A 6,848-nucleotide genomic window follows, 5' to 3' on the forward strand; every position below is an offset into this window, starting at 1 on the left:
TCAAGTGTGAGGGTACATATAGTCGACAGACATGTAAATGACAACAAAAACAAACGATTGCAGAGATGTACAAATGAAAAGAATATGATGTGTTAGGCATGTGTCTATATTTAAATATTTAAAAAATGCATTAAAGATTTTCCTGAAAATGCAACGGTTAATTTCAAGTTCAAAGATTGGCCTTGATACGCCCTGAACAGACACAGCTGTTTAAACGCTTTCCTCGCTGAATTTCTAAAAATATCTTTGTTTTTGTCTCAAAAGTCTTGGCATAGGCACGATTCTCAAGGTGTATGTCCCATCTACATCGGTTACCCAGGTGAAATGCTCATGCGGATGCTGCAGGTGGTTCCTCTCATTGCGACCAGTGTGATAACAAGTACGCCGTGGGTCTATTTCTCACTCTGTGAGCTGTTGCATTAGGTTGTTAGGATGTTAAACGTGCAGTATTTATTGGGAACACAATGGTCGTTTGGCATGGTAAACCTCATAAAGGTTTATTTTAAAATGTATTATCTTAGTGTGTCTTCTCACTTACTTCAGAAAACTCCAGTGTTATGTTTAGTTAAAGTAAAATACAGAGCATTGTCTAGCCGAGACGAGTGGAACAGAAGCTAAATAGCTTCAGCTCTCTCTAAACTGTGGCTGTTGTACACACAGGTTTCTTGTGACAGCTGCACTATGTCAGTGATACATGTACACTTTTTCATGTGACTTTCATTAATCACTCACAAAGATTCTCAGCCAATTTTACAGTCATTGCATTGTATATTTGCCCAGTAGAAATAAAATTGCTGTTTAGTTTGTGTAGCCCAGGTGGTAGTTACTGATTGGCTGCCAGGTTACAGGTATAAAAATGTGCAAAAGGCGTGTCAGCCAGTCACAACACAAGATATTAACAAACTGTGGCACAATTAGTAATACGATTAAATTTAAATAATGTACAACAGGTGGTGATTAATATTTTACACGCTGGACACCAATTACTCACAATTTGGAAATGATATGTCGCCAAATGATCCTCACAGAGATCTTTAACAACATTCCTGAGAACTTTCCATTACATCACAATCATGTCACACACATATATGACCGATACAAATGTGAGGAGCCATATGGTTTTCAGGTTGTCTGTCCGTCCGTCCCTTTCTCGCGGACACGATATCTCAGTAACGCCTTGATGGAACTTCTTCAAATTTGGCACAAACATTTGTAAGGACTCAAGGATGAACTGTTTATATTTTGGTTGTCAAAGGTCAAGGTCATTCATTGTTCATGATGTCATTAACAGGACAGTATCCCTCCGCCACTCAGACTAGTTTGAGGTTACATCCCTGTTTATCCAGAGTCATAAAATATTAAACATTTGTGTGAAATTTTGTCATAATTTCTGACTGTCGCTCTGACAGTCCCCAGCGCGGAGGAATAAAAACACACTATGACCCTTCTGGGGCTCCATACTTACTTGATTAACTAGGCTCAGTGTGAACACATGAGGAGCTGGTGCAGACTGCATTGACGTGGCACTTATTAACCATGTGTTGAAGAAAGACCTGGAGGAAAAGGGGGAGGACGGGCAGGAAATAACAAGGTGAAGTTCCAGATGGTGTTCATGTCATTAAAAATGATAAAGGGAAATAATGGAAACACTGTTGAATTTTAAGTACATTTTTTACAATTCAAGGATTTGGGGACAGGTTGATGCTGTTGCTGCGTTATGATCCTCATAAGATTCACAATCGTTTTCAATGTGCTTTTGTTGCTAAACCAGTGATGCAGTAAATTTGTGCATGGAGCGGGTCATGCATTGCATGCTCAGGCCCCCCACTGACGACCGGCCGAAGAGTGGAGCAGCAGAAATCCACTCCCAAGAAAATAAAACACGCTGATCAGATTCACATCTACAGGGACACAGTCTGTTTCACTCCACTGACGAACACGTTGTTCTTCTCCTGGTCAAGATGCATGGCGGCCACGCTGAGGGCCGCACCACGGACGACATCCAGACCAGCGGGGAGGACTCTGATGATGAAACCCTTTACATGCCTCCAGAAACCCCATTACCCTGAGACACAGATTCAGAGTACCACTCCGGCGAGGAATCGGAGGAACCATCTGTCATGGTGATGATGAGTATCTGTGATGTCAGCTCAGGATTCAAGGGACAAACGGGGTGAAAATAATCAGAGTGCTAAAAAATCTCTTTGATTTGTTATGATTTAACTTATTTGGTATTGTGTTGATGTCATTTTGTATTTCGTGTTTGTTACTTAAGTTAAATAGAAATTGATGTCAACGATCTAGTTAATTGAATTGAGCTGATGTCAGCTGTTTCCAGTTCATGTTAATTTTAACAATCCAGTAGATGTACAGAGTGATTGAATTGAATTCATTTGAATTGACTCAATCTATTGAATTGTATTGGAATTAAACTGAATTGCACTGATTTAACAAATGCAGTTATTGAATTGAATGTAACTGAATGTGAATGAACTGGATTTATAATTTACTGAAGATGCTGCCGGCATGTAACTTAGTACCTATGAGAAATAAATGTGTATTTAAATTACTGTATTTTGTAATTATTAAAAAGTCCCCTGGAAAATACTGAAGGATGCTGTTGGGAAAAATATATACATATCAATATACATATATATAGATTTAACACAATAATGTGGTGATTTGGTTATTGTTAATTTCTTTAAATGAAATTTAAATAAACATGTTTATACACAGCAGAGAAAAGCAACAAACAAAGTACAATAAGATTACACAGTACCTTAAAATAATTTTTATTCTATGTTATTTATTATTACTAGTGGTAAAACAACTTAATTCTGCTATATCATGTTCATATTTCATTTATAAATATAAATCATTTAATATTTATATTGTTTTCATAGCCATATGCAAAATACAATCACTGTCAACCCACATCCATAACACATCCATAAACTGGTTTATAACCGCCAGTAAATAAAATAGAGAAAGAACACAGATAAAAATCAGCTCTGTTTTGAATCAATGCTTCTGCATGTTTTCTATTACTTCATATTAAAGAGTTAAAGCACATTTCTCCCAGTTTTCCTTTTAGAGAGGTTTATGGGCGCCCTTTACTAAACTAAACTACTAGGCCCAGAGGCCTTGAGGCTTCACAGAGCAGCTTCTCACAAGATATTAAAGTATTGTGGAGCACTTTTTTTGTTTTTGTATAAAGTATATCCTGTTGGTATTTATGTTAATATGACTTTTTTTTTACAGGCAAGGACTGAAAAATAATTTTTTTAAAAATACCATGTATGAGCCAATGTAGTTTAGGCCTTATTATATTTACATATTCAAATTGATGGAAATTAGGTTTAAAACAGGTTGGCTCTCACTTTAAGTATTTTTTAATGATTTTGGTGACGGATGGGATGAATATGTGGATGTTTATATCAACATTAAAGTCACTGCCTTTATGCTACTTTTTGTAACCGCTAATTTTGATAGCTCTTATTTTCCATCTTACTCATCTGCATCGCTCGCCACAGGTCGTCTTTCTTCTTCGCTCTTCACCGTCCACCTCACAGGTCACTTTTATTCCCGTCTCCATGCAGACTGGGCACAAAGGGGGCACAAAGCATTCCTGAGTCTGTTGTGATGAACCAGGCTTTGACTGAGGGCCCGAGCCACAAAGCTGGGGGGGCAGGTGCTCTTAGTGACCCCCCTCCACTACAAAGTATCAACAAGTGTCCCTGTGACTGCAGCAGCCTCACAGAAGAGCTGGGAAAAGCCTGACCCCTGTGTAAAAAGCATTCCTGGGACATGTGATGTGACTTAACACAGAAAAACCTCTCATGGCGGGAAAACGGTGCCATTGTCAAGTGTCTTCTTTTGACACGAAGGCCACTTTTTTTTAATGTGATTTATCTTCTGCTTTGGTTGATGCAAAATTAATTTTCTAAAATGTTTTCCTGTTTACAAGAAAGTTTTTTTCCACAATAGACAAAGAGAGAGAACTTCATAAATTTAAAGCAGCCAAATTAATAAATTATCAGTATTTCAGATCCGCTGCAGCTTCATTAATGTTACTGTTGATTCATTTAAAGCTGTAGGTCTCTCCGCTGATCCCAGATCTGAACTGAATCTTTGACCTGAAGCTAATTAGAACTTAAATGATTAAAGTTAAACTTATAACGACTCAAAAAGATTCAGATCTGATGTGGATCTGATGCTGGATCCAAACCCCAGCACCACTCTCAGTAAATCCAGTCCTCATGAGAATTGCTCACTGCTCACCCAGCTTGGCGTTAGCATTACGAAGGTAAGATACAGATGTTTGTTGATGTTAAATTAGAACTGAATGCACTCGCTGCTTCTGATCGCAGCACCTGATGATGCGACATTAGCTCAGCTTTTTCTAATGTCTTTGTGCTACCTGCGTGTTCATTTGGCCTCAGCGGTTTTGTTGTCTTGTCTAATTGTCAGTCGACTTTAGATGAATTTAACCCATTAATCTGGTTCTTCAGAGAACGTCAGAGAACATCACTGACAGAGACAGAGGGATACTGGAGGAAGATTCCTCTTTGGATCAAACAGATGAATCAGCTTGTGAACAGCAGATGTTATTATTATTGGCTGCTGGATTAATGGTCATTATTTCATTTGTCACATTATTGTTTAGATTTTATTTGCTGTTAAAAAAAAAAGTTTTGCTTTTTATTTAGTTTTAGTCTCATTTTGTGTCATGAAATAAAAGGTGAGTGAATATTCTGTGACCTTTCCTCTCTCCTCTGGTCATCTACCTGCTCCCTCTGAGGTGTGCTGTCAGTGTGTGTGTGTGTGTGTGTGTGTGTACTGTCAGTGTGTGTGCAGCAGCTGTCCAGATGGTCTATTGAGGTCGGGGTATAATGAGGGTCTGGAGGATCAGTGGCGGCTGCCGCAGGGTGGGGTGCTGCCCTGAATGGAGGCTGAAGTGTGGGAACGAGGAGCTGGTTACAGCTCTCACACATTCCTGAGTGCAGAGAGGTCCTCACACTCACACACACACACACACACACACACACACACACACACTCACACACATTGACGTATCTGGGCTCAAAGCCATGGAGACATGTTGTTTGGCGTGTGCATGTGGGAGTGTGTGTTGTTGTATGTGGGTGTGTGGCAGGGGGGCACTCGGAGGCTTTTTTCTCTGAACTGGGTGGGTGGGGGTGGTGGGGATCCACACTGGAATGTGTTTATGGGCCAAATGATGTGTTGCCATTTGCATATTGTGTCATGACTCACTTCTGGGAAATGCATCCTGAGGAACGGAGAAGAAAAGGGACGTTAAGATTTCCCTCCAAGTGGAGACTGCACCATCTGCCTCTTTCTGCTCACACTTTCATGGCCATTAACACACGTGAAGGATCCAAATTACTCTGTGATTTCATCCCTCGCTCAGGGCAACCGTCTCACATTCTTCTCTGTGATGTTAAAAGTCACTTAACAAAAACAAAGTTAACCTATATGTCCTTAAATAACTCAATAACTCAAAATGCCACAATGTAAAAATACTCTATTACAAGTCAAAGACCTTCATTTAAAACCTAATGAAGTAAAAGTACAGACACATTATCAGCTGAATATACTTGGTGTATAAAGCAGCTTCACTGTATTCTGTTGTAGCTTTAACTGTAAATGGATAAACCTGCCATGTTTTCCCATCAGTCTTCACTCAGTCACCCACACTGACTGACAGAGGGAAAACATGTTTTGGTACCACTTTACAATACAACTGCCCTTATAAAGGATTTATAAATGGGTTATAATTAGGTTATTCATTGGGTTGTTAACACTTTATGAATCATAAATAATAAATAAATAGATAATCACAGTTTTCATACATTGATTCAGGCTCACCATTTGGCAATATCAAGTTAATGCTAAACTCATTAATCTTAGTAATGAGTTACTACCATTAATAACTGCTAAAAGGAGCCTTATTGTAAAGTGTGAAACACATCAAGGTCAAAAATATTGCCAAGGCCTTAGAGGAGGAATTTGGTCATTTGATATGATAATTTGATCTGCCAAATGAAACTTTTTAAACATTAAGATGCTGACGGTGGTTAATATCAATAATATATGAATAATATGTGATGAAGCAGACGGGAACAAATGCTGGATGATGGAGAAAACAAAGCGATATGAGGCGTAACAGTACAGATAAATAAAGGCTAACTATTTGGCACATTTTTAGAAATGTTTGCAAATTGATTTAAAATCAACAACTGAAATTTCTCATTGACAAAAGTATTCGGACGCTGCAGGTTCTGTCATGTTCATCCTGTTTGTTTTAAAACACAGTAAAGTGAAGCCGCTGTTACTGTCCCTTTCTCCATATGAAGCAGCTGATGCCATGGCTTCAGTATTATTCTCAGGTACCTGTAATTTACTTTCCATCTTTCTACTCAACAGCGTTACAGTACTTTTTACTGCACTACATTTATTCCAATAGATACTTTAAAGAAAATGCATGTCTGTGGATGAGACCGTACAGAAAGATGCTGCTGATACACTCTTTCATAGCTACAGTAAATGGTTCTGATGATACTTTTACTCATAAGTGAGTGTATTTACATTACGTTAGTGGTACTTTTAGTTCAGTGAATGATGTGAGTACTTCCTCCGCCACTGGCAGCAGGTGTTGAGCCAAATGTGAGGTTTATGAGAGGGCTGCAGGAGGAGGAGGAGGAGGACGAGGAGGAGGAGGAGGTGTAATCAGTAGGTGAGTATAAACACACAGAAACATCCCACACGCGTCCCCCGGCTCAGCGGAGCCTCTGATCTGATCCTGCAGGTTGAAAGGCTCTGTGTGG

Source organism: Seriola lalandi, unplaced genomic scaffold (assembly GCF_002814215.2).
Source record: "Seriola lalandi dorsalis isolate HSWRI2012SDOR001 ecotype SW California unplaced genomic scaffold, Sedor1 jcf7180002054358, whole genome shotgun sequence".
Taxonomy (NCBI): Eukaryota; Metazoa; Chordata; class Actinopteri; order Carangiformes; family Carangidae; genus Seriola; species Seriola lalandi.